The following is a 24,130-nucleotide window of genomic DNA, read 5'->3' on the forward strand; positions in this document are numbered from 1 at the left end:
TAGTACCCAAACATTTCTATAGGAAAGAAGGAAAAACTAACCAGTGTTAAACAGCACTGAAGAAGGTGTTAAGCCTTCTTCAGTGATATCATCTCCTGGGGTCTTCCCGTTATCGCTTTGAAATGGTGTGGGGCCTGTTGACATGAGTACTTTCCTGGCATTCCAGGTGGGTAAGCTGGTATTCACACTTAGGTCTAATTCTGAAGCCCACAATCATTGTGACAAAACAGCACATTCTGGTGCACATCCTGAATTGGCTTAAATTTGGTCATCTCTTAAGCATTCCTTCTCAGTTACCCTTGTCATGTGAGGCTGCATAGCCTTCATACCTTTAGGTGGTCAGGGAATATGAGATATTCAAGTTCATATACCTCTATCTCCCCTAGACTTGGCAGATTCCATGGAAACTATTTCTGTACGCACCAAAAATTCTTCTGATATTAGTATCAATGGACACTTTCTGCCCAAGTAGAGTATGTGAAATATTTGAGTTAAAACTGGGCCCACATTGGAGTATATATCTACACTCCAATCAAACAAGCTAGATAAAGACTTGTCATTTTGGTCAAATCCTACATTGCCAACATAATAATAATGCAGCGACACTTTATCGATTGTGACATATATTTTAGGCTTTTATCCACCTCCTGCTAATAGGTAATAATTATCCAAGTTTTTCAAATGAGAAAAATGTGGTTAAGAAGTTCACCCCAGGTCTCATAGCTAGTAAGTGGCGGTGTTAAACTAATATTTTCAACTTGCCCATCATTGGCTGACAGTTTCTATTTTCCTGGTATTAGTTATATGTAATATTCTCTCCTAATACTGACCTTTGGTATTGCATTTATTGTGCTAAGATTTTTTTGTCTGCTCTACCAAGAATTATAATGGTGACTGCAGAAATTGTTTTGAAATCAGTGGTAATTCTTTATATGAAGAGAATTTTGAAAATCCAAATCTTTCATCTTATTAAGAAATTAAGACAAAAATATGTATCAGTCTTCCTGTTGACACAAAGGTAAAACAGACCCTTATGCTTTAGTCTATTTTCCCCATACAGTTCTTGCTTCATACCTTGAGAGGGTCATCCCTGGATTCCCAGATGAGTATTATTCAGAAATTCAGGTAGTGAGGACGAGTAGGTTGTGGCCACTCACAGGGGTAACCAGCTCTGAGAAGAATGATATAAACTTAGATTAAAACAAATGAAAATGCCATTTGCGCTCAGTTATTATTAACCTATGACCAATGATCACACATAGGGATCTAGCTATAGCTTTGGAAGGGAGACTGATTAAGGACAAGTATTAATAACAACAAGACTGTAAAGAGCCTAAGCTTACCCCAAATTCCCATTTACTGTTCAAAAGTCTTAAAAAGAGAAAATTATCAGAGGATTTATTTAATATGGCTAAAAATAACTTGTAGGTGCAGAAGACCACTCTTATTCTGTGGTCTTCCAAAGCTTCAATTGCACAATGTCGATTTATACATATATTTATACATTTTATTCCTCCATGTGTAATAAGTGCATTAAACATATACAAAAACAGAAAGTAAAATTTATCAAATAAAATATATTCTTCCTATGCTCCTAATGTATTGTCTTGTGATCTCTCTTCCCTTGGATTTTTATATTCCAATATGGAGCCTCACTCAAATTTTTGCCTTCACGTATTAGCTCACAGAGCTTATATACAAAAGCTATAATTTGGTGTTTTTAGTTCTAATCTTACCATGTTAGGTAAACTGTGGATTTTCTCTAGGAAAGTAACAAACAGGAAATAAGCCTTATTTTACAAATTCCCCAAACCGTGATCGGAACTTGACTGGAGCAAAAATGTTCCTATTAACACTGTGCATCACCATACAACTTCTGCTGAATGTATTACACCCTCAAAGAGATGATCCAGTCAGAAGTTGGAGAAAAGAAAAGTATCTGAGTGGTATGCCTGCCTATTCATATTTTCCACTTCTAAATCATATCCTCTTATCTTCTACTGCAAACAAGAAAGGTGGGTTGGGGAGGTCGAGGAGTAAGAGTAAGAAGCAAGGGAACTACAAAGATAGGGAGGAAAAGAACAGACAAAGAAGAGAGGAGAGAGGAATGAAAACTGGTAGGACATTTGTGAGAACATTATTTACTCTCCAGTAGGGCAAAGTGAAAGTCAATTAGGCCACCAAAGACCCAGAAGCCCCTTTAGCGACCCTCTGTTGATGGCTTCTTTCCCAGCTAAGTGGGGAAACTGGTTGCATAAATTGCTCAAAGTGCTATTGAAATCTATCTCCTGGAGGATTCTGGAATATGTCTCTATTTGAAGAGCCTCCTGACTGTGACAATGACAAACACCCATTGTAGGACATTGAGAGATGGTGTTAAACTGTGGAAATACAGGGCTTTGTGATTCACATACTGCAGAATATATGCCTATTGATTTTTCTTTTCTTCTAAGAAAATGTCCCTTTGATACATTATGGCTGCAAGATTGGAAAGTATAGCTTTTGTTTTGTTTTGTTTTAAATTGATTTCATTTGATTTTCCAAAAAAATAAATGATATAGAGATTCCATTCAGGTGGACAGTTGTCACACCAAGTTTGACACTCCTATAAGTTACCTGGGCCTTAAGACTATTGGCATCTCAGGCACATGAGTGATATGTACATTTCAAGGAGGATTTACTATTTTCTCCACTCCTCCTCCAAGTTTCAAAGGGACAAAAATTACCAAGAGCCAGGAAATGGTATTAATACACCTCACTGGATTTGTAACATTAATATTTTCATATTCATTAAAAGAGAGTAAAGCTCATAAAAATAATCCACCTTATCATCATGATCACATAGTTATGCTGTGAGGCAAATTCATCTATTGGCTACCTACCTCTCTATTTGTATCTAATCTGTTATTCTTAGTCCTTTCTTTAGCGATTGAAAAGAAACTGACAAAAGTTAAGTTTTTTGTTCTTTAGATGCAGTTTCTTTTAACAGCACAAATATGTTTGATAAATGCTACTTTTATATATGTGATTTATGGCATATGAAAATGATCTCTTGCTAGCTGTTTTCAAATGTCTGTTCTCTTGATGCTAATTGAAATCTAAATGGGAAAATAAAACCAAAAAATCTAGAATAATTATCTTAGGACAAGTGTTTACAGCCCTTTAAACCGTTATCTACATGATGAATTGCACAGGAAGGAGCCACAGCCATTGAATGCAAAGTAAGAGGTTTCTGCAATGGTTACATTTTATAATTCCCCCTTGATACTTAATTCCTGGTGTGAAAAAAAAAAAAACAAAAAAACTTTTGGCTCTTTATTAGCTAACTTGAATATATTTTGTGGTCTATACGAAGTAAATTCTTCCAGGAGTTTATAATCCAGAAAGTATACTTGGTACTTTGAAACCTCTTCGGAGTCATGTATTGTTATTTCATCCAGGATTATACTTTTTGAAAGGAGCGTGTTACCAAGTTAACTGCTCTGTGGGTGCCAGAGAGAATGAAAGCTAACTCAGGGAACTGACAAGAAACTTGGAATAAGCAGCCTTTTTTTTTTTAAATCCCAGGTCTTCTTAAAGAAATTTTATAACAACCTTGGAAAAGTAATTTAACATCCTTTTCCCAATTCATGAAACAGAGGAGGATTGCACTTCATTTACAGGAAAAAAAATTTGTGACAATCAAAAATGTTGATAATATAAATCGGGATGAAAATAAAAACTGTGTCATGTTTTACACCTTTTAAAAAGTTAGAAGTTGTCGAAAATTATGTAAGAAATTAATTTTTAGCCTTTTCCTCTGTTTGTATTACATTGGGGATTTGTGGTTACAAAAGAATCATAAACTTTTAAAACTGGAAAAACCTCAGAAATAATCTATTTTACAAATGAAGAACTTAAGATCAAAGTAAGTAAAATGGCATGCCCGAATCCTGCTGAAGTTATCCTTCTTAGCACTCAGGTAAGACTGAAAATCATAATCACGCACCACTGTGCCTTCTCGGAGCAAACCCCACTTCAGCCTTATGATGTGAAGTTTGACATGGAAGACGCTTCCACATTCTTATGTGACAATGACTTCCTGGCAGTAGATGGTCGGTCTGGGGATATTGTTGATGATGATGATGATGATGATGATGATGATGATGATGGTGATGAAGGAGGAGGAGGAGGAGGAGGAGGAGGAGGAGGAGGAGGAGGAGGAGGAGGTGAAAAAGAAAGAAAGAAAGAAAGAAAGAAAGAAAGAAAGAAAGAAAGAAAGAAAGAAAGAAAGAAGATGGAGGAGGGGGAGGGGGAAGGGAGTAGGAAAAGGAGAGGGGAAGGAGGGGGAGGGGAGGAGGAAAAGGGAGAGGAGGATGGGGAGGGGGAGGAGAAGAGGGAGAAAGAGAAGGAGAAGAAGGAAAAGGAGAAGGAGAAGAAAGAGAAGAAAGTGATGAAAACAGCCATCACTTACTTGTTCAGGGGTCACCATAAGCCCTTAGTTAAAGGGTTTACTTTGAAGCCCTAGGATGCATAAATTTGTTTAATTCTCACAGTGCTCTGGGATTGCTACTATATTATTTATATTTTCCAAATGGAGAGACTGAAATAGGTTCAGTACTTTATCAAAGATCAGACATCTGGGAATGGGCAGAGCTATAATTCAGGGTGGTTCCAAAGCCTGTGTACAATATATGAAGCCCCAAATTAAGGCAGTCAGGACAAACTCCTTAGAAGATGAAGCAGTATTATGAAAAAAAGATACATACTACTGTATTCTGAAGTGCTTAGCACTTTATTATTTTTATTCTTGCTTTCTTTCATTTAACCAGTATTGATGACCACCTCCTCTGTGCCAGGCTCTAGGTTCTATGGGGGCTTACAAAGCAGTGAAAAAACAAAACAAACATGGGCCCCATCCTAACAGAACCTACATTCTCATGGAGAGAAGCAGAAAATATACAAACAAACAAATAAGTACGCAACAGTTGTAAGTACTCTGAAGGAAAGTATCACATGCAGTGCCAGAGATCTCTCTCTGTTGGGCGGGCACAGAGAGGTTGAAGTTTGAATGGTGAGAAGAGACAGCCACACCAGGATCCAGGATGGGAGAGTTCTTGGCCCCAGAAACCACTTATGGCAGAGGCACAGTGGCAGAAAGGCACTTGTTGTGGTTGAGGCACAGAAGGCAGCTACGGAACTGTGGATTCATAAGCTGGCTGGGAGGGAGAGTTGGAGGAGGGGGGTGAGTATGGAGAGACAGCTCGGCCAACAAATTTGGGTTTTACTGGAAGTCACTGGAGGGAGCCACATGATTTGATCTATGCATATCTATTCTCAGAGATAGGCTCATATTTTCTGTGAGAACTAGACAGTAGATATTTCAGGTTTAGTGGACTCTCTCACATGGGCACCACTGTCACTGCTCAGTTCTGCAGCTGTGGTGTGAAAGTAGCCATGGGCGACACATAAATGAATGAATATGGCTGTGTTCCAGTAAAACTTCATGTACAGAATAGTTTGCTGACCTCTCTTCTAAAAGATCACCTGCACTGCTATGGAGATAGGACGAAGATCTGACAATTATAAAGAGTGAGAATCCCCTGTGTAGTTCAGACAGGCATACTCTCAGAGCAGGGTCATGTTCAAAGAAAAGCCAATCCCACTCCAAAACACACCTGTAAAGCAGTTGTAAATCTTTGAAGAGGTGCCTCAAAAAAAATGTCAAGGAAGATTTCCTTTCCTTCCTCATGATAGACAAGCCCTCCTAAAATCCTTATTTATCATTGTTTTCCCCAATCTCACATACAGTGCTGTCACCTAGACTTTTCTTCCTCTCTCCAAACTCACCAAATCCAGCCCACATCGACTCTAATCTTCTCCTCCTTAGTTCTTCAGAACCTACTATTTCCTTTCATGCCAACAGTTTTCGGTTTTCATTGACTCCACCACTTTGTAAATCATCCATAATCCTCACCGTGTCTACCTTTTCTCCTTTCATGTTTTAATTTACATGGACTATAAATCTAATTAATCCCTTGAAAACAGCCTTGACTTCCTTGTTACTCCTTGGCAACACTGTTTTTACCAGCAAAATCCCAGACTTGGGTTAAACCCAACTATCTTACACTGACTTCCTGAGCTCTGTCTAGATCCATGACCATGATGCCACCTGACAGCCCACCTGCCCCTAATCCCAGCACCTTCCCTTGTACAGCTTCCTTGTTCACTCTTTGAAAGAATAGTTTTATGACTTTTCCTCTTTCTCTGCTACCTCTAATATCCCCTCATTAAGATTTCAGTGAATGACATTTTCACATATTAGTTGAGAAAACAGAAGTTCTCGGAAGGCAACTTTTTTTCCCACCATTAAATCCGTCGAAACATTTCTATCTTTATCCACATGTCCCACCTTCCCTTCTCTCCTGTGATGGTGGATGAAGGACTCCAGCTCCCATCAAAGGCAGGTCCTTCACCAGTGTCCTGAATCTCATCTTTTTCCACTTTGAGGATTTTATCCTGCAAATAATTCTCCTTGTCTTTGTTTTGTTTTGTGTTTTGCATTTCAGTGTTACATTCTCTTCTGGATTATTACCATCCACTTGCTTTAGTATTTCCTGGCTTAAGAAAACCCTGCTCTGGGCATACAGACCCATATCTCCCTACAACTACTGTCCTAGTTCCCCTCGTCTCCATCCACACTGTCTTCACAACCCACTCCGTTTGGGCTTCCATTACCACCAATCTGCCGAAACTACTCTTGTTCAGGTCACCAGTGACCTTCATGATATGCAAGCCAATGGTCAATTCTCTAACACTGCTGAATTTTCTCTCTCAGAAATATGTGACATCATTCATCACTCCTTTCTTTAAAAAGTTCTCCAAAGCATCACAATTTCATGGCTTTCTTTTTCTTACTTCACTGATACCTATGTATTTCAGTGTCTACACTGTCTTTTCCTTCTGTGCTCAGCACCTTAATATGTGGATCTCAGAGTTTGGTACTATGCCCTGTACATATCAGGATCCAAACCTCTCCCCTAGGATATCTCATCTAACATTAAGGTTTTAATACCGTCTATATGTTCATGACTTTCACATCTATATTTTCAGCCCAACCTCTCCAGGATCATGTGATCACCTATTTGACATCACCACCTCCTTCTCTAACAGGGAACCCAAATTTAGCAGAGCCCAAAGAAAACTCTTGTTGGTTTTATCACCTAATTTATTTCTGCTCTTACCTTTCCATCCACCCTGTTGCTCAAGACTAAAACCTAGAAGCTAATGTTGGCACTTCAATTAGCTTCAGTTTCCATATCTAACCCCATGCTGAGTTTTGTCAACTTTATCTCCAAAATATACCTGGTATTGATCCATTTTTCTTTTAACCTCTACTGTGATCTTCATATTCCATGTCACTTTCATCACAGCATGGGATGCAAAAATTTGCCATAAGTAATCATTAAAAAAACAAAAGCATGATTTCTTAGCAACCTGAAGCAGATCACATTTTGTTCCTATTCAACATCTTCCCGGGGCTTCAATTGCCTTTAGATTCAAATTAATAAAGTTGAAATCCTTCATCATAACCTACACGCACCCTATTCTCTCTCCACTCACCTCAATTTTTCTGCCTCTCATCCACTACATTCCAGCTAATAGGTACTGACTGTTTCACATCATTGTTTTATCTCCTTTTTGCCAAGGCCTCTTCAGATCACCCAATCTAATAGAATTCATTCCCAGGTAATTTTTAACATCATTATTCTGTATTACTTTTCTAGGAACTTCTGATCATGTCTGAAATGATTTTGTTTGCACAAGTACACAAGAGTGGGGCCTCATATGTTTAGTTTCACCAGGACCTAGAACTGTCTCACACAACGTAGGAACTCAATAAATATCTGTATAATACATGAGCCCTATTTCTTCTCCTTAATTCTCCAACAATACATCTTTCATCTTTATCTTTAACCTGTAAAGTAAAGGCCCAAGAATTGGTCAGGAATAAATAGACTTCTTGTCTGTAGGCAGAAACTAAGGCTAGTCCATGATTATATTAACATTTTATTCCAATAATTAATAAAAATCCACATCTATTGAGTTTTCTTATGTCTTTTATTTCTCTTTATATCATCTAATTTACCTTATGTATTATAATGGAAAGTGTTTTTTTTTTTTTTTTTTTTTTTTTTTTTTCCAATTATCCCCTCCTTGAGAGAGCATCCCTTCCTTATTCTGCAGTAATTCTGCTGGAACCCTGTGATCGGGTGGAATTGATCTTGCTTTCCTGGACCAAAGGCTGGACCCTTTGGACCCATGACCTGGACAAAGTCCTCCTCCCTGGAAACCACAATTAGCTCAGGCTAATTGATCAAAAGCATGATCAAAGCATGACTAATTGTTTCTAGGAATTTAAGAGTAGGAAGTTGCTATATTTTTCTCTGACAGTTCTGGAATTTTATGGGATGTTATAGCTCATAGTACCAAAAAAAAAAAAAAAATGAGCTAGCTACTTTGTAACCATGTTCATAAGACCTGGCTACTGACTGGGAATGAAGCTAACCTAGGGAAAATAGTCATGAATGGTGTAAAGAAACAGAGGAAGAGCTATTGTTTGAGCACATGGATGCCATTTGAGTCAGTTAGCACTTACCATCTTTAGCACTTTTCAATAACTCATGAGCGTAAATTCCTTTTTTGCACCTAACACTAATTTGAATTGCATTTCTAAAACCCTCATCCTATGAAGTCTTAACTAATTCAACTTTTCTTCTCATTTTACAGTTGGAGAAAATGAAGCTCAGAAAGGTTAAGAAACTTGTCAGAGAGAAATTTTTTTTAATGTTTGTTTATTTTGAGAGAGAGAGAGAGAGAGAGAGAGAGAGAGAGAGAGAATGAATATCCCAAGCAGGCTCCTTGCTATCAGCACAGAGCCTAACATGGGGCTTGAACTCATGAACTGTGAGATCATGACCTGAGCCAAAATCAAGAGTTGGATGCTTAACCAGGTGCCCCCAGAATGGAAATATTTGAGCAAGCATTTCTGAATTCAAGTCCTATGCTCTTATTCATTACTATATTTCCATATATCAGCAGACTCAGGAAATCTTCATGGATTATAGCTTGAAATTTCATATTCATAAACTACCCCTTTCAAAATTTGATTCTAATGGTAAATAGAATAGGTCTAATATGGACCAGAATTTCAATCATCCTGATAATATTTAAGAGTTTTTCTTCCACTTTAAATAAAATGTTTTATTAGATTTTTTTCCCTTTGGTGTATATCCAAGTTTCTGCACAGGAAAAAACATATTACATTAGCATAATGTTTTGAATTTTATATTTGTTTTTTATTCTGATTTTCTCAATAACCATTATCTAGTCACGGAATGAAGCTCAATTAAATGATGGCATCTGAAGCAATTAAAAATTATGTGGAATTATGTAGATATTGAGATAAGGGTTCATAAAATTTATAAATCAATACCCACAATTGAAGTAAATGTGCAAAATTGATTACTAAGAGAGCGTAGTATCTTTTAAGACAGTAAAACATATAAAAAAATATTCTCTCCTATATTGGTTGCTTTCCAAATTACACAGAATGAATATGAAAGACTAAAGGAATACAGGTAGAAAAAATAAAAAATACTTAAATTCTCATTTCATACTATTGGTAAGTATTCCAGAATGCACAAATAAGTAAAATCAACATTAGCTAATGCAGGAATAGGAACGAACAAACTAGAACATTCTTTCACTTAGAGGGGAGGTTGACAGAACTCAAAGTTTATGCATACTGAATTGCACCACACTAATGGCCTCATCATACATCATTTTGCTTGTTGTAGATGGTTCTACTGCCCACTCAGTTCATCAATCAGAAAACTTTGCCATCTTAAGATTCCTCTCTGATTTGGGTTCAACTTCCCTGTTAGAACCATTTCAGCTTGGCCTTCCTGTCTTACTGATCTTTTTTTTCAGCTTTAATGAGACATAATTAACAAACAAAATTGTAAGATGTTTTAAACGACCGTGTGATGATCTGATTTACACTGTGAAAGGATAATCCCCCCATGAGTTATTTAATGCATTCGTCACCCCCCATATTTATCCCATGCCCTTTTGGTTTTGGTGAGAATATTGAAGCTCTGGTGTCTTAGTGAATTTCAATTGTACAATGCAGTGGTACCAACTGTAGTAATCAGGTGATATATTAGATCCTCAGATCTAACATATTCATCCTAGAGCTGAAAGTTTGTGCCATTTTACCAGCTTCTCCTGATTTCCCCCACCCCCTACTGATTCTTAAAGACTGGCCACTGCCCTTGTTCAGCATCTCTTGCTTGCTTGATAGTAGAGTCTCATCTTCTTATTAGGCTTTAGTAGGCTCTATTACAATCCAACCTCCATAAAGCTGCTAAGTGGTTATTTAGAAGCACAGAATTGACCATGTCACTTTAATGTTTAATACCCTTGAAATCTCTGTTATTTGAAGGATAAAGTTTAAAAAAAGGTTCATCCAAGAAGCATTTATTTGTTAGTCACCTTACCTGGAGATGGGATTCAATGTGGAATAAAATATGGGTCTTCCCCTAAAGGAATGTGAACATAGGTGTGTGAACATAGGGGGCTGTGGAGTCGGCCCACACCAGATCATTTCAATATAACACTGAAGGCGTTACTACAGAGGGAACCCAGAGTGTAATGGAGCTCAGGGCAGGCAGATTTAGCATAGCCTAGATTTTCAGGAGGGTTTCCTGGAAGGAGGATGCCAGAGTTAAGGTCTAATAAATCATTCAGGCTCAGAAGGAAGGGGAGCATAAAAGGTTATCCAGGTAGATCTAGGATCAGAAGAAACCATATCAAAGGATACAGCATAGCATTTCTCAATAACGGCAAGCAATTTAGTGTTATGAAAACACGAAATGTGAGGTAGGAGGTAGAGGTTCAGACGCGTGGAGAAGAAAGTAGAAATGAGGTATTATGAAGATCGCATGCACGACACAATCATTCAACAACTACTGATTGTTTACTGAAAGCTGCAATCAGGCACTTGCTGAAGACGCAGAGTAAACCTTAAGTAACTAGAGTTGGTAACATTGTATTGTAGACGTGAAATGTGCTAAAAGAATAGAACTTAAATGTTCTCCTCTCAAAAAATAATTTAAAAAAGAGATAAATATAGGAAGTGATAGATAATTCCTAGAAGGAGGAAATCCTTTCACAAAGTACACGTACATCAAATCATCTCAGTGCGCACTTTAAATATCTTGTAATTGTGTCCGTTATACCTTAATAAAGCTGGAAAAAATGTGAAAAAAAGGAATAAAACCTCCTTTCAAAGAACATGCAATCTAGCAGATGGCACCAGGAAATGCTGTTGAAGTTGTTATATTTAGTAGAACTTCTACACATAGAGCAAAGAATTCCAACTCTAGATCATTGCCCTGGTGTTTCATTGTTGGGGAGTCTCCTGAGATGGCTGGGAGTCCTTGTCTGGAGTTTCCTGTTACTGCCTTTAGCTGTTGCAGAAAAGACATGTAACATTTGGGCTGTGCCTGGGTCTCTCGCAGGGGGGCTGGCCCTTTCATCTGTCTTTGCAGAGTGTCATACAGTTAGTGACAGAGAATGGACCTGAATTCTCCAACACTCCATGGTTCTTCAAGGGATGAGGTAAGGTTCCTGCCCCTCTATCCACTACTTTCTCTGTTCTCCGACAAGTAGATGGATTACTAACCTCATTGGCTCAGAGTTAGGGAATGCTTGATTGGCCACATTTACTTATTAAATAAGCATGTCTCATTGGTTTCCTACTCCATAAAGCTGGCTAGACAAGAAAGCCAACAGATATCTACTTTTGTCCTCTTTTTTCCTTCACATGTGAGCAGTGCTTGCCTTAGTTTCTTGTGGCCATCTGGTGGTACGATTCATTCCTGGGGGAAGAACAGATTTTACTTGGGTCTAATTTAAGCCACCCACCTGCTCAGTTCAGTTTACCGAACATCTAGGTTTTGTGCTTTAGTGTAGTTAATAATTGAATAGCATTTTAACTTTGCTTCCATTTGTACCACTTAGGTATCCCATCAGAGAAGACATGAAGCCCTGGCAACACTCAGGTGTTCCTGGGAACTCTGGACAAAATCACATCTTAATGCCTTTGGAACCACCCCCTATAGCTGTAAATGCTCCCCTGTTAGTGGGGAGTAATACAGAGACACTTGGTTTTAATTCTATTTACACTGATATAATTATATAACCCAGACAACTATACTGATGGCAGTCCATTTTTCATCTGGCAAATTGTTTCATGTTACATGTGACTAATTTGATCATGATTTGTAATTTATGTGGGATTCTCCTCCCTTCCCCACTGCGATAACCTAACATAACCCATTTGAATTGAATCCCTGTGTGAACACCAGATCAAGTTCATAGACTATCCTCACACTTGTCAGAAGAGAAATATTTACCTGAAGGCCTTTTAAGGCATTTGAAGAATGGGAATCAATGCTTTCTCTTCTGGGCAAAACTGGTAAAAATTCGAGTAACTCTTTTATTACATGTAACAAAAGCTCTTGAACAGAGCTATTGTTAGACTCTGTGGATAATTATCAAGGGAAATGCTAAGCTTCCTTCATTAAAGACTTGAAGAAGTTATCTTGGTGAGACAGAATTCTTGAAATCAAAAGCATTACTTTGATGAAATTCTGTGTTTCCCTTCGATACCATAATACTATGCCATATTAATATTTTTAAGACTACACTTGGTTTAACATTTACCATGAGAACTATAACTTACAAAAATTTGTTGTTCTCAAATACAAATAGTAATGGAATCTGTAATCTATATATACCCTCCCTGCTACAGTTAATGATGGCTCCATTACTTGAAGTGCTCAATAAACCAACTGTTTCATTACGCTGATGACGTGATCAACAAAACTGCTAACTTCACCAAATGTAAGGTTTATACATAAATGGAGACAGGCTGTGGATTCTAGTTGTTTTAGCTTCTTCACATCAATTAAGAAAAATCTTCACAGCCCCATGCATTTCTGGAGGAAATGTGTGTGTGTGTGTGTGTGTGTGTGTGTGTGTGTGTGTGTGTGTGGTGCAGGAGAGCGACAGTCACTATATTCCACAAGCCATTTATGCTGTACCGAAAATAAGAGGTCAGTTTTTGTATAAAAAATACCAGTTTTACCTTTAATTGTTTTCTTGGAGAACATACCTGCCTTAGTTTTGTCTTTAATTTTTTATTTCTTTTCAGAGAGTTCACCTCACTTTACAATTGTGTGGCAGCTTTGAAAATTTGTAGGTGGTTGTTAAAAATTTTACATTTCATTTCAGTTCCAAACCTCAAATAATACATAATTTTTTGTGGGTTATTATTTTTCTGTAATTTAGCATTTTCTAAGGATTTGATACTTTACAACTGTATGGGTACTTAACATCATGATAAAAAGTTTTCAGTAAGTTGCATAAGAATATGAATAGTATTAGCACAACCTTCTGCCCTCTGAGCCAGTGTTGATTTTATGAAGTCTTTTTGTGTTCATAAGTACAATACTATTGTACCTATTGAAGATTCACTTGACTTTTTTCCATAATTTCTTTAGCAAAAATTGAAACATTGTTCATGGTGGGTATATGACTTTTTCAGACTTAATATGATTCTGCCCACATAGAAAGTTTCTTTTTAAAGTGCAAATATGATATTACAACAATCAGTGACTAATAAACAAATATAAATAACTCGTGAATGCATATACATGCACACATATGATAAATTTATAAAATGATATGAAAAATATGGAAATTCTTTGTGCCAATCTGATGAGTGACATACAGAAGAAAAAATAACTTAAGATTAATAGTATCTTTCCTAAAACAATGAAAATTCAAAAAGTTACCCAAATCCAGATGAAGTATTTAGAAGGTTAGAAAGAAAAAGCAGTCATTTGCTTTCTTACATTTGTACTCTATCCAGTTCAAGACTGGAAGCAAAAATTATAAACTACGGAGGAATTGCTATGTTGGGCCATGGAGTCTAGCCCCAAATTACAGACTACCTATATCCCGAGGATCATCCCCTATTTACCAACTAAATTACTTCCAGAAGCCAAATCGTTCTTCAGTAGTAAATTGGGCATTTAGGAAGTCTTGCACATTGTTTAAAATCCCTGAAAGAATCCCACACCCTGTGCGGGGCTGTGCTCTCGCATGGCAGATATTCGACACGAACCCCTGAAAGTCCCCCTCTGCTCTGCTCAGCGTGTGCTCTCGGCCCTCCCCTGACATCCAAGATGGATCCCCCAAACTTGAAGAGCTGTGAGGATGTCATGCCTCATGGATAGGGTACACCCAATTAACGTGGTCTCTCCAGTTTTCAGTCCTGCAATTCTGGGAGAATCTTATTAATCTTAGGATATAGCCTTGACACTGCTTTGTGCCAGACCGTGGCGTAGTAACCTGATGAGAACATCTCCTGATGAGCTTTTCCAAACCCTGATCATAAACCAGTTCTGCAGCCTGGGTGTCTAAAAATAAAGAATATGCTTCCTTCTAAAGAGGAAATATACTTTCTGTGCTGCAAAATTTTCAACAATGTACACTTTTAGATGACTGCAGGATGCCATGTATTTGGACTAGAATAAGAAATGTTCATTTAACCCCCTGCCTCCGGATGTTTATATATTGGTTGTCATGTAGACTTCGCTAAAAGTGATGTTTTTATAAGGAAGACAGGTTTTGGGTAGCACCTTCCTTTTTCTACATTACTTTTCTCTATACATTAACATTTCATGGCTGTAAGGAGAGCTCCACAAAGACTTTGACTGTGGTGTCACATGATAACACATTTTAGCGTTCAAATACTGTGTTTTACGCTGATTGAAAAATGACAATCTAACTTATGGCCTCTGCTTTTCCTCTTGTTTCCTTCTATCTTCCACTCTCCCCCGACCTGAGACCTGTCCAGGGTAAATTAACATTAACGATTTTATTTGGTTCCAAGAATGCCTTTCTTCCCCTCTCCATCCACCTCTCTCTCTCTTTCTCTCTTTCTCTCTCTCTCTCTCTCTCCCCCTCTCCCTCTCTCTCTCCCCTTTTTCTTTATTTTAATGTTCACAGGAGTGGGAAACAAATGCTCTAATCTATATATACAATTCAAATGATCAAATGTGCTTGGGAACTAAGCTGGACTTCTATGGGTTAAACAAAGTTCAGTTTGAGCACTTAAAGTGTGTGAAAATTAATTCTCTTCAGATGTCTGTGCGTGGAAAACCAATACAAGCCTATTTGCTGGGCTTTTGTTTGTTTTTTTTTCTTGCACATCACGGTGGTGTTTTTCAATAGCTCTTTTGCACCAATCAGTAACAGGCCACAATGGTGACACAAGCCTTTTGTTTGCCTCATCTGACTCTGCCTCATTTGCCCTCCTCAGATCCTGCCAACATGAGGAACAAACATAGCCAACACTGGCTGGCTCACAACATGCCCAGTAGTTCCTGTAACAGAGGGAAGCATTCCAGTGCCCTGTCTGATCCTTCTGACCTCTGACTTCTCTGGATCCACTCTAGCTAATCTTCTTGAGATAAAAAGGCAGTTCTTACTAGCTTCTTACCCTCAGTGCCTGCAAAGCTAAGAGAAGAGCGAGAGGATGGTGTTTTGTCTGCCTCCTGAGTACTAAGGTCTTGGAGCAAGGTCGCAAATTACCAAGAGCCTGACTTCCACACCTCGTTTTACCCTTCTCAACAAAATGCGCTCTGGGGCTTAATTGCTGGGCCCTCCTGGCAGCCAGCTCTTTCTTGCACACTGTTGAGCAAGGGTCATGAAGAGGTGAGTGGATCATAGGGAAACCTTGTATGTGTATTCTATATGCCTCAGATCACTAAAGGGAGCTATGCAAACATATCAATTTGAGTATCTATCCCTGGGGCTATATTTATGTTCTGGTAAGAGCAGGGATCCAAAAACTAAGACTGCTAAACACACCTGACTGACCAAAAAAAAAAAAAAAATTGACCTTGTTTCCATGTATGTTACTAAAAGAGTAAAACAATCATTTAAGCAACATAAAAAAGAAACTACCTGAGACAGAAAGAAATGACATTTATAAAGACAACCTACCATTAACGTTATTTTTGCAGAACGTGTATCTTCTTATAGCTTTGTTTTGAAACTGTTTAGATGATGTCAAAGCTGCATATTTTAAAACAGCAGTAAGATGAAAATAACAAAATAATAATAGTAAAATAATAAAAAAATTTCTCAATGGCCACTTTTTTCCTTAAAAAAAATTTTTAACTTTTATTTTAAGAGACAGAGAGCATGAGTGGGGGAGGAACAGAGAGAGAGGGAGACACAGAATCCGAAGCAGGCTCCAGGCTCAGAGGTGTCAGCACAAAGCCCGACGTGGGGCTCGAACTCACAGACTATGAGATCATGACCTAAGCTGAAGTCAGACACAACCGACTGAGCCACCCAGGTGCCCCTTAATGGCCATTTTTCAAAAAGTCTAATAATAATCTGATACTTCAATAAGATCCCAAGACTTTAATATGTCCCTCACATTTTACATGTGTTATTTTAAGTAATTATTATATAATCTTGCTGAGGAATTCTTGTTGCTTTCCATTTCATACAAAAGAAAGCTGTGGTTCAGAGAGGTTTTAACATTTGGTCCTGGTCACAGGGTTCGTAAACAGTAGACCCAGGACTGAGTTCTTTTCCTATCACCGAAGTTCTTTTGCATGTTTGAAATTTATTAATAGATTAAATTGTTCTTTTTTTTTTTCTCTTTGGTGTAACACTGCCATAGTGACCGCAAAAGAAAGAGATCGATTCAAAATGGTTTCTTCTAAGACTTCCTCCTTGGACTTGACCACTGACATAATATGCGCCTGTGTCTGAGCTCTCTCCACTCCAAGAATGAATGAGCCCCAACAGTTCAAGAAAATTGAAAGGATTATAAAGTGCTGTATTGGAAAAGGAGCAAGAAATCCGAGGAGCATCTATTAGCTGCAACATGCCAATAAAGAGGGAGCCGGCACTTTTCTGGCTCGGCCAGCGCCTGCAGCCTCGCGTGCCCACAGAGGTTCGTTAGCACACTGAACTCGCCTCAGTCTTGCAAACAAATTGCAAAAGAGAGAGATAAACTGTGAGAAAGTGACCCTTTTATAGCAAGATGGTAAAGGTAAAAGGAGAGAAGTAGCCTAGGTAGCTCATGCTTTTCAAATGAATACAAATTTTAAATAGGAAGGAAGATGCAGATTATAGTAGATTCTTAAAACTCAGGAGTGCAAACTTGTCAAATCACTCAGTTGCACACCTGAAGCTAATGTAACATTGTGTGCTGACTATACTCAAATAAAAAAAAAATAGAAAAAAACACAACACAAACTTTAAACACTTTGATGTTTCTTTAATTCACATTTATCCAATGACTCTAGTGAAAATACAATTCCCATGTTGAAACGATAATGGAGTTAGAAGTAAAACTCATGACTCATGTTTTGTGCATTTACCTTAGTTCATTAAACATCAGTGATTCTTTGGATTGAACCATTTTATCCCTTCTGCTGCAAATTCTTGAAGTGAAAAGATTCTTGCATTTCTTTTTTCTTTTTTTCTTTTTTTGTTGGGGGTGCAGATACTACATAGCCATAGTAGAAATAGTAAGAGACAAAATTAAAAAAACTGCAAATTCAAATGTATTATTATCTTTAAGGGAAATTCCAAAGACAAATTTCTCTTCATTGTATTCAGATTTGTGCATAATTTCTTATTAAAATGTATTAAAAGAGACATGTGCTATTTTTTAATGTTTATTCATTTGTTTTGAGAGAGAGAGAGAGAGAGAGAGAGAGAGAGAGAAAAAGAATCTCAAGCAGGCTCCGCACTATCAGTGCAGAGCCTGACGCGGGGTTCAACCTCATGAACTGCGAGATCAGGACCAGAGCTGAAATTAAGAGGCAGATGTTTAACTGACTGAGCCACCCAGGCACCCTGAGACGTGCACTATTTTTAAGAAGGATAATACAGAAACAACGAAGCAAGGGTTTAAAGAAAATGGAAAGACGAGTCCCCTAGGAAAACCACACTTATCTGAAATGTAAAGCACCACACTGCAAAAAGTAAGACTCTTCTAGTCCAACCCGCAGGATCTATTAGCTCTGCCTCTATCTAATTGACTTAAGGAAAATCACTAAACCTCTTGGAATATACATTAAGTGAGGGGAAGTAATTCACGTGAGTGTGGACTGCAAAGCGCATTACTGATACGTGCTTCTATTATTATTGTTTATCAGTAGCTACCTGAACTCCCATCTTACAATGATCAGAATATCTAAAGAAAAGGAATCATTGACATCATGGTTATTAGCATTTTTAAACAACTAGTTATAGCATTCTTGCCCTTTAACGATGAATTCATTGCTCCTTTCCCATAGCTCCATGACAGGAGTTGGGAGTTTAGGAAATACCTTCTTGGAGGTATTTCCTAAAAACTGCTGGATGGAAAGTGCTCTAAAGAGACACTCACTTCTTACCCCATGACCTTTCTCCAGAAAAGCACCAAATGCCTACAGCTCTCTCACATTCATGCACGTTCTCACAGCTCACACCTACCCCACCTGTGGTCCCCAGAGAAGGTTTTGCTTCCTGGACCATTTGAAATTCCCTGCCACATTATTCATTTCACTACCTGGCACAATATAAGGTTTTGATGTAGCTCCCTTTCACAATCCAGACTCCAGATAGTAGAGATTTCCCAGGGGCCACTCTGCTTAGCTACTATTGCCATGTGTGTTTCGAATGGCAAAATCATTTCACTGCAAATATGAGACATTCTGTGTGTGTGTGTGTGTGTGTGCGCGTGCGCACGCGCGCGTGTGTGTGACATAAGAAATGCAAGAAGTGAATGGTCATATTTTTTAAAAAGCAACTAAAATGAGAAAACTATTAAAATCTTGGTTAGAACTCTAAAAGGTCTACAGAGGAAACTCTACAATTTAAAAGGCTGCCCAGCCCCATTCTTAGAGATCTGGAAATGCACGTGTTTCTTGTCGTCTCTGAATGTGCCCCTCTTCCTGTCTGATTGAGCTTGACCAGCAGCTTCTGACTCAGGCCTACACTGGTTACACATGGTTAGAGGAATGTTAATTACCACCTGTAATCTGCACAGTATTCTGGAGAAAATAACAAGGGTAACTACCCTTGATGGAGAAAGATAATAGAAATGTAAATGCCATACTCAAAGGTATGGGAATTTCGTGGGCACGTATTTGGGCAGGAATGTGGACCCTCCCATCTTACCAACTCAGGTAAGCACCTGAGGAATAGATTCACCCAGCCAGAGAATGTTAATGCTGATGTTGTAGTCGTGAAGCGATCTTAGCAAGCATCCATTCTTTTCACAGGTAAGGAATCTGAGGCTTGGAGAGACTCAAGTCATTTGCCTCATGTAACAGAGATAATAAAATTTAGTGGAGGAGCAAAAGAAAAATATTTTTGAAATTTTACCTTAAGGAGAGTTCCTTAAAATTTTTATTTAGTTTTAATGCTTTCTATTGGTATTAAAATATATTCATCCTTTTCTCCCACCTTGTTGGAATCCGCAATACTGATAAAATGCTATTCCCTGCCTCTTACAGATACTGACATACAGTTCCCTCTGTACCTTCTCCACTTTCAGACAATGGCTGATTCTATCCTTGTCATCCTGAACATTTTAGCTTTCTTTAAGACATGATAAATTAGCGAACAAAAGGAACTCCTTTCCATGACAGAAGCACTTTTGGGAGGCTGAACATATACCTCTGATTCAAGGCTGAGTTATTATAAGAAAAACAGAAAAGGAAGGAAGAAGGTTTTACTTTCCGACCGTTGAAGACAGTTTGTCAGGACGAGAGACAGACACACAGAACGTGCACAGACTTGCACTTCCATTCGGTGATGAATAGGGCAAGGGTTTCACCCATGTTGTCTTTAAAAGCACTGTCTGGAATACAAGATGACATGGTGTTTCTGGAATACAATTCTGCTTGAAAGGCCAAGAAAAGGTGATAGGTTTTTAATGCACATTTGGGTGTCTTCAAGCTCTCTTTCTATAACCAGAATGGAGATGTTGCTGAAATGCTGTCCTCAGAGAAAAAAAGCCAACTGGTTAAAATTCCATTATGTTTCTCTTTGTCTGGCATCGTATAATTGAAGACATCTTCAAAACAGAAACAGAGTGTAGCTTCTTGTGGGGTGGGGGGAGAGGAAAGCAGACATCGGATGGCAGAGAAATAGAAAAAAAGCATTGCAGCTCCCCTGCAAAGAATACATTGCTTTCACCAGGAAAGTTCCTGCTGCCCATGCTTCCTTCATGAAATCCAGTCCTTTTGTCTCTCTGCCACCAGAGCCATGTTTCCACCTTGATCTGATCTTGTTTCTATTCTCAAAGCCCTTGGCTTGCTTCGTTTTAGTGGACGCTTCAGACTTAGGCCTACTGTCTCCCCATCTCCCCTCACTCCCTGATTGCCAAATCACTTTGCCCTAATAAGTCTCACTTAAAAACAAAAACAACAATCCTACTGGTACTTGATACAAGTTTTCTCTTTTGTCTGGACTGTTCTCATTATTTCAAAGTTCTTTCCATCCTTCAAGGTACCGTCAGCTCCTAGATCTCCCAACGGCAAACCTTCTCTAATTTTCCTGTGTGCAGTGAGTACGGCCATCCAGTCCGGACGAGCCAATGTGTGCGTGACCTCTAGCAGCCACATGGGGCTCTGTGCTCAGAAATGGCCTGCACCTGCTTTAACGCCCTGCTGCTGCCATCTTAAAGTTTGAACAAAGGGCTTAACATTTTTGTTTTGCACTGGACCTGCAAATAACACACCTGGGCCTTCCTCCCATACTCCCGAAGTTAAGAGTTTCATGTCTCCGTTCTAACAGTTATCATCCACATTGCTTTTCGCAATTATTTAATGCATCTCTACCTCCACTAGAGAGGAAGCTCCAGGAATCATAGATCTCAGGTCTCGGGTTCCCACAAGCACCTGCAAGAGCAGTTTGCACAGAGTAAAGTATTGACAAGAAGGCAAGAATACTGCTCAGAATACTCAGAATACTTCTCAGAATACTGCTCAGAATACTGCTTTTAAGGTGTCAAACCAATTTCTAATAAAAAAAATCATATTTTAGGATATATAAACATTTTGCTAAATCTGCCTGTAGCGCCCCCACCTAAAGCCATCCCTTTAACACAGGAAAGAAAGGAATAAAACCAACATCTACCGAGGATGATAGTAGAAAAGCTAATATGTTTTGCAAACTTAATATGCACACATCACTGTGCTCTGTACCGCACGAGCAACAAGTCTAACCTAATCCCCAAAACTTGAGGAATAGGTGCTATTATGACTTCATATAACCTCATATGCCAGGTAAGGGACCAAAGGCTTACAGAGGGAAGGTGTCAGAGGTCACGGAGTAAGTGGCAGAACCAGAGTCAGAGTTGTGTCTGGTTTATATAAAATTGATGAGTCTCTGCTCTTAACTTGTACAGAATGGTGAAATGTTTAAGCAATAAAAAAATCCTACCTATGTTCTGACTGGAACCAACGCCAAGGTAACAAAATTGGCCTATCTCTAGCAGTCCCAACCATGAGTTCATAACACCCAGACTTTTTTTAATGTTTATTTTGAGAGAGAGAGAGAGAGAGAGAGAGAGAGAGAGAGAGAGAAAGTGAACATGTACACAAGTGGGGAAGGGGCAGAGAGAGAGGGAGAGAGAGAGACAATCCCAAGCAGGCTCTACACTGTCAGCACAGAGCCCAACGCGGGGCTCAATCTCAGGAACCGTGAGATCACGACCTGAGCCAAAGTCCAAAGTCGGACGCTTAATAAACTGAGCCACTGCTGGTGCCCCACATACCCAGACTTTTAAGGTGTCAAACCAATTTCTAATAAAAAAATCATATTTTAGGATATATAAACATTTTGCTAAATCTGCCTGTAGCGCCCCCACCTAAAGCCACCCCTTTAACACACATACTGTCTCTATACGTTAAAGTTATTTCTGAGTCATAAAATTTTATATGTAGAAAGAAAAAGTGCTTCAGACTCTTTCTGAAAGACAGACAGCCTAGGGAGAAGGGAATATCATGGATTCAGCTGAGCAAGTGAATATGGTGGAAAGTCAAACCTGCACCAGTTCTGGGCCAGGACCCTCAGGCAGGTCCACAAGGAGGGTCATGGTTTTCCACTCCCTTCTAACCACCCATAAGCACACCAAACTCAGGAGACTGATGACAAAGGATTAGCGTAAAATGACAATTTACTGAGTTATGTCCATTAGCTGTTTTTGCTCATTTACTGTTAAAATTAGATTTCGTATAATGAACAAAGCAGGACTTCTGTTTCACTGCTTGATCCAAATACCTACCATGGACGAGATGCATATAATGCTTGGAATATATTATTTTAGGAATTTGCATTAAACACATCAGGATATTTCCAAATACACATACATCTGCCATAGCCCTGAATATGTATTATTTTCTGTATCACAAGAGAGATTTTCCAATAAAAACCTCATCAGGGTCTGTCTTGCATGTTTTCAACTTAACTAAGCATTCAGAAGCTTGAATCTTTTTACCACTGTTACTCATCTCAGTTGTTTTCATTAAAGATTCAGCTTTCACTGCTTCATCCTGGAGGGACCATTACCACATCCCTGAGTCTCCTGGAGCTTCGAGTTGTTTTCAACATTATTTTTAAAATTCTTAAAAGAATCATGTCTCTTCCTCCCAGCCCCAAAAGAGCACAATAGCAAGACATAAGAGGTTTGGGCTTCTACTTGGACAAAACTGTACTGATCCAGCATATGCCCACTTCTGCAATGTTGCTCTAAGTTACCTGAGTGCATACTTATTCTCACCCCCTGAAAACCAAAATTCCCCTTAGTTAACTCTAAGGACAAGCTAACCTAGGGTGTCATGTTCCCATCGGGTCCCAGTTTGGAGACAGAGAACCATGTATATAATGACTGATAACAGGTAACGTGTATCAAAACATAGTTCTAATATCACATACATGTCGATTTTGTTGGCAACAGGGAATTTATGAGAAGGATCCAATCTCTTTCTCACCCAAGTCTTGTGTTTCATAATTTTTCCAGCTGACTAATCACTCTGAAAATCAAACCTTTTTCACTGCAAAATGAAATTGATTTGGACTTCCACTTCAGATAAGTCAACTGGTCACAAAGCAGCTGGTAAAACTGCCAGATAAAGGGCAATGGTTGTATATATTTTTATTAATGCCCAAATGTAATCTAAGTTACACCTACAGTTTTGGATGACAATAAGAAGTTCAGAGATTTCCCAACTAGATAGTAGGTACTCAACTGTCATCTTGCCAATGCAGTATTTGAAGCAAATCCGTTGTAGAGAATAAAACTTGAGGTTCTTTAGACCCAAAAGCGAGAAGAATTTTTAAAAACTTTAAGTATGTTAGTAAGGACCACTCAGAGAGAGAAGGCGTTTTGTATTTTATTCCACATCTACCTAGGATTCTTCTAGCTGCTGGAGATATTAATTGACACTTTACAGAATGAAAGGGCAGGAATTCTTAGTTCTTTTTGCAGATGGAGAAACTGAGGATGAAATTAAGTTACTTGCCCAAGACAGGACAGTAAATCTGGCTCATCTAATTCCAAAACTTAGGTTATTTTCATCACACAAAGGCAAGAATCATTTAGATATTAAAATGGCTTCAGGTTTTTTAGCATCTTGATCTTCACTTTCGCAAGTAAATGAGAAATGAGATAGTTTTACATGTTAGTCCCTACGTGGCTAATAATAAAAGGTCTGTATTTACTTACTGAAATTCCTTAATGGCAAAATTTGTAATAATAATCAGGGAAGAACGAGTGATGACTTCTTTCAGTTCCTCCTACAAAAAAATTCAGACAAGAATTTTTCTTTCGCTTCTGCATGCTTCATCGATAGGTGATATTTAAAGTGAAGTTACCAGCAGATCATACCGGGAATCAGTTTGTGCCACAAGGCAAAATAAATCGACCATATTAGAAGAAAGGCTAATAGCCACCTTCGCTAACCCCAGCTTTTGAACCGGGTTTATTATCACC

At 38.5% G+C, this 24,130-nt stretch overlaps 3 long non-coding RNA genes across 4 annotated transcripts in view; 1 reads left to right on the top strand and 2 right to left on the bottom strand.

Moving 5' to 3' along the window:
• Window positions 1-1,172, bottom strand: part of LOC128776494 (uncharacterized) — a 51,178-nt gene extending 50,006 nt beyond the window's left edge. The window contains exon 1 of the long non-coding RNA XR_008421556.1: window positions 1,075-1,172. This is a non-coding gene — a long non-coding RNA (uncharacterized LOC128776494). The remainder of the gene's footprint in view (window positions 1-1,074) is intronic.
• On the top strand, window positions 1,072-12,696 carry LOC109250982 (uncharacterized). 2 transcript variants are annotated; one of them, XR_008421555.1, is made up of 3 exons: window positions 1,072-1,946; window positions 11,595-11,664; window positions 12,067-12,696. It is a non-coding gene; the product is annotated as an uncharacterized LOC109250982 (long non-coding RNA). The 2 variants fall into 2 exon arrangements; XR_002073291.2 differs by lacking the exon at window positions 1,072-1,946 and having other exon boundaries at window positions 9,280-11,664.
• Window positions 11,801-24,130, bottom strand: part of LOC109250983 (uncharacterized) — a 125,112-nt gene continuing 112,782 nt past the window's right edge. The window contains exon 3 of the long non-coding RNA XR_002073294.2: window positions 11,801-11,924. This is a non-coding gene — a long non-coding RNA (uncharacterized LOC109250983). The remainder of the gene's footprint in view (window positions 11,925-24,130) is intronic.

The sequence above is a fragment of the Panthera pardus genome, unplaced genomic scaffold (genome assembly GCF_024362965.1).
Source record: "Panthera pardus isolate Hobbes unplaced genomic scaffold, ASM2436296v1 HiC_scaffold_13, whole genome shotgun sequence".
Lineage (NCBI taxonomy): Eukaryota > Metazoa > Chordata > Mammalia > Carnivora > Felidae > Panthera > Panthera pardus.